Genomic DNA, 12273 nt, shown 5'->3' with positions numbered 1-12273 from the left:
ATTTTTCATCCTGCTATAGAATGAAGTGTATGTCTGGATGGTAGATGATGAGATCTGTGCTGAAGCTGTGTCTGGCAGGAAATATGGTAATGGCATGGCATAAGCCTGTAGCCTTGGATAGATGGAATTTACAGTATGTGCGCAGTAAGCAGCTTCAATTTGAATAACTCAAAAAAATTTTTTTTAAGTATACACTCCTGTTTATCGTGGAAAAATTGTTCTCTGAAAGTCTACATAAAGTGAGCAATACATTTTTTTTTTAAATTGTGAAGCCACTTGATGAGGAAAGACAAACAATTGAGGCTAAATCTCGAGGACATACTGTGAATATACGCCGCATTACAGATGCAACAATGATAGCGGCTCATTTAGTTTTTAATTTGGAGGCTGAGTGGCCCGCAGAGTGAGTGAGGAGGACAGTGCATATCTCAGGGGAGCAGCAGGATGTCTGCTAAGTAGCAGTGTGCCTGGTGGCCTTCGCTGCTCTGTGGTCCTTCATCATTTCCCTAAAGCCTCACCTATTTTGCAGGCTGACTGCATTCATTATCATATTTTATGTGGGTCATGAAAAGCACAAAGAAGTTGCACTGCTCAGGAGAATTTATGTGCATTTGTGTGTATGTTTTAAGTAGGTGCGGGTACCGCTCATGTTCCAGTAACGGTACTTTACTTTCACTGTAATAACAATAATGTAATTTTTGAAGAAACTGCAGGGGTGACTTTATAGACTAAAACGCAGTTCTGTTCCTCTGCTCTTAGAGAGATTATCTTCTGTCTCTGTCTGTCTGTCTGTCTGTGTAAATGTGTGTGCACTTGTCTAGCAGTGTCACTAGGCTATTACTAACATAATATAGAAAAGAAAATTGAGCAGATGTTGAAAATAAAGTGGCAGATCAAAATCCCCATAGATCGCCATGTTAAATCTGAACTTTACAGCAGAAATAAACATGTTTACAGCCTGGTACAAAAAAACGTTTTGGTCTCTATAGCTAATTTAAAAATTCATGACAATGGTAGAGGGGATGAACTCACCTGCTTACATTTTATTAAGACCCAGAGTTACGCATATTTAAGGGTGGGGCCACTTGAGTGACAGGCTGTCTGTGAGAGGAGTCAAATCCATCCAAATATGGCTACTTCTGGCTCCAAAAAACCAAGATGGCTATTGCTGAAATACCGAACTTGAGGCTTAAAAACGGCAGTCCACAAACCAATGAGTGACGTCACGGTAGCTACGTCCTTTATTATACACAGTCTGTGGGCAGATCAGTCCTGCAGCTATAGTTTTGGCTTCCTGGGAACCTGATGAACTGCCCGCAAATTTGACCAAATGACCAATTTTCCTGTCAGGGCGCTTCTGCCTCTCCTGTCTGAAGTTGAACCGGGTTGCTCCCCAAATACTTTGCCTTCCTCCATGAATGGCTTTCAGGTTTCAGGGTGCTTCACAGCAGCTCTGCCTCTTGTCTAAACCCAGCATTTCCAACCGGATGCGCTCTCAGATACTGACCTTTGGCACATATGGATTTAACTTGAATTGGTAATCACGTTACGGGCTGAAAAATGAAGCCAACACAGAAGTAACCAAAACTTCGACAAAAGGCCACTAGAGGCTGGCTCCTGAAGCGAGTCACTCCCCAAACATTCTCGGAACCCAATGGCTGTATTGGGCGTCTGACTTCCGGCAGACGGCGATACAGCCTCTGGGGGCAGACCCCTGATTTTTTGGCATTCCGGTTTGATTTGGGCGGAGGAGGTGAATTTCCGTTTCCAACTTCCGTTTATATTTAAGTAAATATGCTGAACCATTGCGATGGATTCAGAGTTTGCAGTGACGCCAATTATGTTTCGCCTCGTTAGTTCACCGCAGTGTGAGTGTTTAACCTGGCAACAACTGCAGCTGGCTCAAATGTGATTGGTCAATATCACGCGGACTACAAACAGCCTACAACCGGAAACCAGGGCTCTTCCGCTCTTCTTCCGGAGGCAAGATCTCTGGGGTTTGTCTACAGACTCTACATTCACTGCATGTAGAGTCTGTATATAGAGACTACTCCCCATAGACCTCCATGTTAAAATACCTAACTTTACAGCAGAAATAAATATGTTTACAGCCTGGTAAAAAAATGGTTTTGGTCTCTATTGCTAATTTCAACATTCATGACAACTATATGGGGGTTAAATTTTATAGAACTCATCTGTTTGCTTTTAATTAAAGATGAAGTTGTGCATATTTAAGGGTGGGGCTGCTTAACTGACACACTGCTACAGTCTGTGAGTTAGATCCAGCCCTTGCTCATCCACAGCTCCACCCTCTCATCCAAATATGGTCACTTCTGGCTTCAAAAAACCAAGGTGGTGCCAGCTGAAATGCCTAACTCAAGGAACAAAACAGTCCACAAACCAATGGGTGACATTGTGGTAGCTACGTCCAATATTTTATACACGTAATTTGGTCTGTACCTGTAAGTTTGGTACCCAACCCGAGTGTCAAGTTCCAGTTGAATGTGCACTAAACATAAGAACTGCAATTCAAGTACAGTTAAAACTTGAGCAGTTGGTCCAGAGTGAAGATGATACACTCCCTTAGACATCTTCACTCTTACTTCTTACCATGTAATATATGGTTTTCAAATCCACTCTTTGCTACTCTGTTTTATTATTGATCTTGTGTACTCTGCTTTTTTATCTTTGAACCAGCAGACCAGTTTACGCACAACAATCAAGTCAAGGTCAGTTCTGAATGATTTACTTTGTGTCCTCGCTCTGCCAGTCTGTCTCTGTCTATTTGTCTGTCTTCTGGCTAACTGGAGCACTTCAGCTTTTTCGATCTGTCCAGCCCAGGAAAAAAAAAACATTTAGCCAATGCTGCTCCTTATCTCTCTCGCTCTTCTAATCTCCTGTGAGCTGCAGGAGTGGAGGCAGAGGGGCTGTCATTGTCCAGGGATGTGAACCTGCAACCTTTTCAATTTCACCCCGCGCTTCAAAGCCCTTCCGCCTGGACGAGCGCACGTCCTGGACAAAGGTGCCATTTGCTTTTCATTTCCTCCACGATAAGAGAGGAGAAAAAGTATTGTATATTGTAATGCTCCCTCACCTTTCTGACATCAGCAAAATTGAGGTGCAGGCGAAAGATCAATACAAATTAAAAGTAAATACAGAAAAAGGCAGCGAAGAAGAGGAGATACATTACCATGTTTGGAAATCCATTTGCTCTGGCTTCTTTCAGCCACAATGCTTTGTTTGTTCAAGAAAGGGTGAGGACAGAATTGGAAAGTTAGAAAGCTGAGAACTAACACTGATATCTTCTCAGAATTACATTTTAAGTGATATTGATTGAGCGACAGGGTTGTTTGTGGGTGGTTTTGTTTGCATCCTGCTCAAACTCCCAACCCCACATCAGTCACCATGCAGCAGCTGGTGTCACCAGTAAGCTGTGATGTCATTCCTCATCTGGACTGGCTTAACTGGGGTCCCAGCTGCGTGGTCAATGTGGTGGAGAAACAGTGTTTTTACACATGCTGCTTTTATTTTTGTGCAATGAGCCACGCTGCTACAGTTTTAGCTTCCACTCTTGATTTATTGCAGCATCCTTGTATTTTTCCCAACCGGACATTCCACTGTTCACCACTCCACTTTACTCTCCTGGCATCCTCTCCCCTCTCCTCTGCGGCATTAGAGGAAACCTGCAACCTGATATTGTATCATTATAGTCGCAATATCTACACAACATTAAGCAAATTACATCTGGCTGGCAACATGTTCCAGCATCTAAGCACACCTCACAGCGTGGCAGGTGGCCTTGCATCGATCAAACGCAGCACTGCCAAGATTGGTCGGCAGAATGGGGAAAATGGCTGCTTGTGGTAATTGTGTTTCTCTTCCTACTATTCTGCCTCTCTAACAGTCCTGCATTTCCATAGGAATGGCCTGATGATGTTACACCTATCCACAGGGGTGCATAAGTGTTGTGGAAATGAAGATGCGCTGTTTATTTTAACACCTACACTTTTGTGATATCTTTTCCAGGTGTAAATGTGAAGGTACAGCAGTAAAAACGCTGAAAGAGGATATAAAAAAATGTTTAATCTGAACCAGCCCTGGAGTGACTGCATAATCTGCTCGTACAGGAAACATGTAGTGTATGTGAGGCTATCATAGTGTCAAACTAAATCAAAACTAGCCTCTGGAAAAATATGTCTCTGGATACATAAAGAAAAGGTGCAGTTTTTTCATCATTTTTTTTTTAAAAACCTGTTTATATACATTTACTACAAATATAACACGTGACATAACAAACTAGAAGGCCACTCGGAGAGCGCAGACCTCCACCAAGGCCAAATGTCCTATCTTGCAATGTTAATGAAAGTGAAAAATAATTTGTCTATCTGCCCCGTGATTCGGATCCCCTCCAAAATTTAATGGGTTCCTCCTTGGCCCGTGCTACACCCTTCCACTGAGTTTCATTAAAATCGGGCCAGCAGTTTTTCTGTAACCCTGCTGACAAACAAACAAACTGAACTGAAAACATAACCTTCTTGGCGGAGGTAAGAAAACATTTATAGTGTGACTAAACTAAAAACTGGATGAAAGTTTCAAGTCAGTTTCACCTCTGAGCTCAACAACACTGCATCTGTAAGCCAACAGTGATGTCATGATGAAGTGACACATCCTGCCGAACACTTTTACATCACTGCAGCATTGTGAGAGGTTAAACCACAGGTGTTAAGCAAAAACAAAATTTTTCAGAAGCTCTAAAGTCATTCTATAGAATAAAAAAGGTGATGGTGGTGGGGCTGGGTTGGAGGGGGTGTTGAGTCCACTTCACCTGGTCAGTACAGCATTAATGGCCAAGGCTATGGGGGCCAAAGGCACAAAGTAAGGCTGGGTATTACATTGGCATCTACCATGTTTATCCATCACCATGACCATAACGCCCATTTCCCTCTGCACAGATAAAACACTAACGCTAAAATCTGGCTTGCTTATCGGAACGGTTAAAGTTGACATCCACTCCCGGTACAAATGACTCTACAGTAGTCACGGATATTTATCAGCTCCAGCTCTGATAGGCTCTGATTTGCATCAATGGAAATTCGGTACTCAGGTGGATGCACTGATTTTCGCCCTTTTTCAAGTGTGATACAGTAATGCGCCGCCACAAAATACCTTCCGTCTCTGTCTGAGCAGCGCTTGAACATCATTAGAATAGTAGGTGGCACTATGTTTGAAAAAGAGACTGAATAAGTAACATAAAAAAAGAGAAGGAATCACCTTAACATTTTCACTGCCCTTCCAGTGTGTCTGTGATGTTGAACGTGACCCACAACAAAACAAAGAAAAACAGAAAGGCATGTTCATCAGTTGCTCTTCCTGAGGTTTCTGCCATTTTCTTTCCCTGTTAAAGGGGTTAATTTGGGGAGTTTTTCCTTATCCGCTGCGAGGGTCTAAAGGACAGAGGGATGCTGTATGTTGTAAAGCCCTCTGAGGCAAATTGTGATTTGTGATATTGGGCTTTATAAATGAAACTGAATCGAAATCTACTGGCAGCGAGGAAAGGAGTTGAGCACCTATTTTTTATCGGGTTTCTTCATGTTTATCTGCATATACGTGCTTATTATTGTGGAAAAAGAGTGTGAAATATAAATACCCACTTCCACTTGGTTGTGCGCGTTCACGTTTAGGCTAGTGGTGTCCCAAAACAGAATTGAGGCAGTGGAAGTGGTTTCCAACACTTAAAACCTGCCCTAGATTCCAAGGGAGCCCCAACCCACACTTTCAAGAAAGTGGAGGATGAAATTTCCCTGAACACCTTGCGAAGTCAGCAACTTGGTTGAACACAGCGTCAAAATATTTAAACAAATCGACTCACCCGAACAAAATCGATCAGAACTAGAAGACGTCGTAGGCGCCTCCTGTTTTCAGCATTTCTTCTTTGTTGATTCATCAGACGGAGAAGAATAAACATAGCACAGTTGAGTTATCTCGCAAGAGGGCACTCAATACCAAGTGGAAGACTTAAGGGGTATAAATGGGACTGGGCCTATATCTAAGCCCAGTATCCCTAGGAAGTACCTCCATATTGGACAAATCTCTACCTCACGATTTATGTCCAATGCTAGCACGCAGTACAACGCAGGAAGTTATGTGTCGTGCCCTATATTTGGTGAGGCTGATAATAAGGGTGTTGGGATTTGAGTACAGACCCACAATAAATGTTTGCGATAGCGTGTATTTGTAGAAAAGATTTCCGCACACTTACATCTATGCTTTGTTTCATTTTATGTGTTACATGTATTAAAAAGACAATCTTGCCCTTACCTCCGTGTATAAGTTGCCTCACCCTCACTATTTTTTACAATAATTAATTTGATCTAACTTTAAACCTGTCCATTGGTTAAAGCTTCAAAGTTCATGTGACTTCTAGCTAAAAAAATCTGATTTGTTTAATAGTTAAAAACTGTAATGATAGGACATGCAGTTGTAGATGAGATGTGACCAGATATTTGGCATGTGAGACACCCTTAGACCATTTGGCCCAATGTTAATTCCTGCCTTGTCTCCAACTGAGTGTGCTGACACTGAGTGAGTGACTTTACAAGCTATCGTGTAACCCGGCAACATCAAGAAACAATCAGCCAGTGCCTTACAAGTTTAGGTTGTCCACTAACATGCCCTCTCTACACTTCCTGTGAAAAGATGCACACACAGTAAGCTGATGACAAAAACACCTCGGGAGACACAGTGGCATTTGCACTGTTATTGCTTTTGTATATCTGAGTGGAGCCCTGGGATTACCATCAGTACAAATTAAAAACAAATAAAGGATGCAGAGGAAAACAGAAGGCAAAGATCTGGATCTATTATGTTCTGATTTATGGACCACTGATCCATAGCAGGTTGGGTCAGTGAGCTAGTGAGTGTGCATTCTAGGAGCCTCATTGCCAACCTCACCTGCCAGTCAATAACCTATTTAGTTTAATGTCACAGCCTATATGGGCAAAGCATATTGACAAGCTGCAGAATGCACCTTCAAGAGGCCCCCAGCTGCAAGTGCCAGATAAACTGCATTTGAAAAATTCATTCTTTCATTGCCCCTGAGTCCTTAATAAATTATTAAAGTCCTCCCCCTTCGATGAAGTATGGGGAGAAAGTTATAGTTGAGAGCTAATGTCAGTGATTTAGGTGATCAGTTGTCGCAAAGACAAGCCAGTATTCCCACATCGTATTTCCAGCTAGGTCCACGTGCTCTCAGAGGTGACAGAGTCACTAGTTGGCCTTTATGAATCTTTCAGAGGAGGAAAGAAGGGAAGAGATGGCATTTCAACATTTAATAAAGTGTCATTCCTCAAGTGTAAAGCTGCTTCTATATGTTATACTGTAGACTGACACTTTAAATATGGTCTCTTTTGCTTTTTGAAGGCCGGATAAATATTGAAGAAGACGACAAATCAAAGTGCACGATGAGACTCATGGCAGCTCTGTTTGAACTCGCTTTCTTAGTGGAAGTAAAATCAAATGTTGGCATACAAACTTCCTGCATCCTTGTGTGTGTCTCAAACATTCTGTTGCTTGGATGACATCTGAAGGTGACTCCTTCCACAAGTCTACATTTTTGATGCCTCTGTCCTGTCGCAGTCAATAAGCCATTTAATCTTGGTGCTCAGCCGAGTCGATGCAGCCGATGTCGTGTCCGGGGCTTATGGTAGACAAGGCGAGGGTTCTGCCCAGACCTGATAAACCATTCATTTCCTTGAGCTCCTTTGTCTTCCATTCAGTTCAGAGAAAAGAGCTCTTGGCCTGTTTCAATCATGGATGCCTCTCTTTAATGAGCTGCTTTAATCCTTCGCAGCAAACGCAGCTTGCCTTTCGGCATGACAAAAATGTACTAGATTAGAGGATTACTCACATTTATGTATTCATGTACTAATTTATGAACACAAGCCATTCAAGGAACCCCGTGCAAGAGAATGAGAGTTGATGTCTGTTTTAATGTTCATATCAAAGCTTGTGTTGCACAAATTGACATTGCTGAAATGTTTGATTTATCCCTCTGGGATTATTAGCAGCTGTATGTTTTCACGTTCATTGTATTTGTTGAAATGAACAATGGCTGTTTTTACTATATTAACTATTCAGGTTGACTATCATTGGCCTGTAATCAAACAGCTTACATCTTCTCTAACATTTTCTTATCTCATTCATTCAACCGCTTATCCTCTTAGGGGTCACGGGGGGGCTGGAGCCTATCTCAGTTGACATTGGGCAAGAGGCGGGGTACACCCTGGACAGGTCACCAGACTATCACAGGGCTTACACATAGAGACAGACAACCATTCACGCTCACATTCACACCTACGGACAATTTAGAGTCACCAGTTAACCTGCATGTCTTTGGACTGTGGGAGGAAGCCAGAGTACCTGGAGAAAACCCACGCTGACATGGGGAGAACATGCAAACTCTACACAGAGGGGGTCCCCACCCTGGGTTCGAACCAGGAATCTTCTTGCTGTAAGATGACAATGCTAACCACTGTACCACCGTGCCACTGTGCTGTTTACTTATCTCCCAGCTCAATAAAATTAGAAGGCAATAAGGAAACACATTCATCACTTCTATCAATCTCTGGTGACACAGCACATCAGTATGACATTACATAGACGTTAGACTCTTACTTTAGACAGACGTTAAATTTTGGTTGGAATAAAAATGGGGTTGATGATATTTTAAATGTTGATAGAATTTTACGTTGTGTGGACGTTAACATTGTGACGTGCAGACGTGATGTTTTGGTCCCCATACCTCATGACTAAATGTCGTTATTCTGTGTCAAGAAGATGTTGGACTTTGGTAACTGAACAGCACAACATAATACCAACGAAATATTCGAATTATCAGTCATCAGTATTCTATATCAAATTGACACTGGTACTAGATGTTTTCCTGTCATTGAATTTTGGTCAATCGATGTCGCAACCTGAGCATCAACGTCTAATAACATTGGTGGGCAGCCAGGGTGATGAGATGGACCATTAATGTTCCACAGTTGAACTATGTTTTGATGCAGGCCTACATTTACATTGCATGTCATTACAGCAGACTGATGGGACCAGTCTTGATAATTACTTAAAAGATACTGACCATTAATGAGTGACTGAAAATTACAGTACACATAGTTTACATTTTGACTTTAATGGCTTGTCAGTTTTCTTTTTATCATCAGAGTGGCCGCAGGTTCTTAAAAAGTCTTAAAATACACATTAAATACACATTTACTAATAAAAGGCCCTAGAACAGCGGTTCCCAACTGGTGGGTCGCGGGGCCATTTTGAATGGACCGCAGGTGTCTTGCAAACATGTCAACACACACTTTTTTTAAAAGTACAATAAAATTCCAGCACGGAGCTTTAATTTTGAAGTAACGTTTCCTGCTGTAGAGTGAGTGACTAACTGACAGCTACTTGACAGAGACAGCAAACTAGCTCAACGACAAATGCAAATATGACGCTGAATATATTAAACTGTGTGGACCTTGAACCAATGACTAAGGAGAAATCTGGACCCTGTGGCTGGATCAGTTGGGAACCACTGTATTAGAATGTATTAATTGTCTTAAATTCAGATTTGACGAGACTTTTAAGCTACATCACTATGAGAATTTCCGGTGTTGGCTCTGCAGGAAACATAATAATTTTATCTGAAAGGAAACACCATTCGACAGGGGAACAGACTTTGACACAACACTTGTATGCACACAATCAAGGGCAGATTTTCAGACAATGGGCCCCAGGCACAGATACACAAAAGGCTCCAGCACTCCTCTACATAGGAGCAAGACACACAGACTGTACAGCTCTTTTTGTGTTGTTTTGCATCTATTTGTAGTCGTAATGCATCTTATTTTGGTAGCTCTGTGTCTCTGTGGTTGTTTTGCCCCTTTTTGTAGTTATTTTGTGTTTCTTTGCAGTTCCTTTGTGGTCTTTCTAAGTGTCTTCCTGGTTGGCACATGTTGATATGAGTGATGTTTTGCAGGTGAAGGCCGAGGGGCATTGACCTATTCAGTCATCCTTCCATGCCCATAGTGCCTGCATATTTGCTCCCTCTACTCATTTAGATCATGCAGTGAATCTGCATTGTTAAATTAAGGCCCTGCTAGCCAGCCTGCTGATTAGTTTATTTGTTTCTGTGCTTGAGCACAAACAATATCATCAGTGTCATTTTACCTTACTGCTCATTTTGATCTGACATCAGAGAGTTTAATTTCACTTTTGGTATGTATTTCCATAGCTAGTTTTGTCTTAAACTACATTTAAAGTGGTATTAAAAGGGTCTTCAGAAGTCTGAAATTGTTTTTATCTGTAGCTGTACAATGCACCTATCTCTTCCCCAATAAGTTTACATCTAGGGTTCTCTGCTGCTGCTGCTGCTGTGTGTGGAAATATAAATTAAAATGCATGATTGCTTTCCAAAATAAACACTGTTTTGTGGCTGAAAGATCAGGTCCATTGTAGGTTTTGTTGGAAACAATCAGTGCGAGGGGTGTTGGTGGGCAGACAAAGTGCAGTGGGACGCCTCCCAGGCTCCTCTGGATCTGGCCACAGAACATCTCGGTAAATGCGGTCAGACAGATGAGTCTCGCCTCGGAGCGCTGCCTCCCAAGGGCAGAGTGACATTTTCTGGGGACAATATGGGACCGCAGTGACATAGAAAACACCCTCCACCCCCCTCCCTCTCCTCTCCTCCATCTCTCCATCCTTCCCTCCGTTTTCCCGCTCCCTCCCTCCGTCTGCTAATTTCTCTGGTCCTGAGTGCTGCAGTAACTGCCTTCTGCCTTTTCATTCTGTTACAGGTCAGAAGACTTGACAAAGTTCCAAAAGCCTGGTGGCACTACACCGGGGAACAAAATGGATGAAAATGTGACTGGGTTCAACAAAGGAAAATGAATGGAGACAGGAAAGACACAGCAACAAATACATCTTCAGAAAAGATTTTTGTGGAAGGCTCAAGTGAAGTTAAAAACACAGAGGACCAGTGAAAAAGCTGAGTTGCTTGTATTTTGATTTTGAAGATTTAAGGTTGTGTTTAGCAGTGCTTTGCAAAATAGCATCACTGTTGCTAAATGCTACTCGTAATATTGCTTTCATGATTTTAAAACAATGTATTTTATGACTGAAAAGGACAAATAGAGAATAATCATCACACATACCTGAGTGTTCCACTTTCTGTACCTTCATTATCATCCCCATACATGTAGACCAACACTTAACGCCAGTTGTATGTCAGTGTCTCCACATGTATTTACTGTTTAGCCTCCTGTACTTGTGCTGTCATCCGTTTGAGTCAGACTGCACATCTGTCATTGCGGATTGGTACGGTGGTCTGTGTGACAGATGAGTCCTTCCCTCTCAGCGGGGACTCTCTCCGGGGAGGTGCAAATTTCTGCGCATCCAAGCATTGGCAATCATGCACAGCACCTTGATGAGAGACAGGCCCCCGCCACTTGATTGACTGGCATTCTAACGCGAGGCGATGGCTACGAACGCCACAGGCACAGAAACATAAAGACCGTAGGCGTGCAGCCCAGGTCCTCGACACACAGAAACACGCTTGGACACACAGAACGAATCACTGCACATTAAGAGCTCATCTTTCTCCCTCTCCCCTGTACTTAATAATGTGACTAGCTGATATCCATGGCTAATCTCATTAGGCCATGTCACAGACCAGGGGCCAGGTTTGCACTGAAGCCACACTGACTGGGTATTACCGTTGATTACACAAATACAAGACACTCCATCGTGGAGGAAGATGTTTTATTGTCCACTTCAGAGTGATGTAGTGTGTTCAATCAAGGTTTGAAGAGTTTCTTGACATGGGCTGCAGAGGGTCAGAGACAATTAACTTTCAAGGGTCTGGTGAGAATCAGGGTTAAAAGCATCCAATCAAGTCAAGCAAGTAATTTGCTTTCCCTTGTGTTGCACCGGTAAGCCAGTTAGTAGTCGATCCAATTAAGACTTTGGTTCAGACCCATTGTCGTCCTGCGGCGGCGTCCTGCAGGCAGACACAGAGAGCAGGAAGAGATCTCGGTGGAGGGCTGTCTGTCACACAGGGATTGTTTGACACTCAGCTTTGATTGCTCCATTTTTCTGCACTGGGTTCCACCGTAGGAGGCTAACAGGCCCAGTTCAGGACCGTCTCTCTGTCTGTCCTCCCCAATGAGGACAAGCGTAGCTCCCGCTGGGTCAGCGGGACACTGATTGGGCAAGAGACTCTGT

The 12273-nt window shown here is 42.8% G+C and overlaps 1 long non-coding RNA gene across 1 annotated transcript in view; it reads left to right on the top strand.

The window, feature by feature from the left end:
• LOC117257645 (uncharacterized) overlaps window positions 1–11190 on the top strand; it is a 51328-nt gene extending 40138 nt beyond the window's left edge. Inside the window, exon 3 of the long non-coding RNA XR_004501719.2 lies at window positions 10848–11190. This is a non-coding gene — a long non-coding RNA (uncharacterized LOC117257645). The remainder of the gene's footprint in view (window positions 1–10847) is intronic.
• Window positions 11191–12273: the final 1083 nt, after the last annotated feature.

This window comes from Epinephelus lanceolatus, chromosome 8 (assembly GCF_041903045.1).
Source record: "Epinephelus lanceolatus isolate andai-2023 chromosome 8, ASM4190304v1, whole genome shotgun sequence".
In the NCBI taxonomy this organism is placed as follows: domain Eukaryota; kingdom Metazoa; phylum Chordata; class Actinopteri; order Perciformes; family Serranidae; genus Epinephelus; species Epinephelus lanceolatus.
This window is presented reverse-complemented; position numbering and strand designations above follow the sequence as displayed.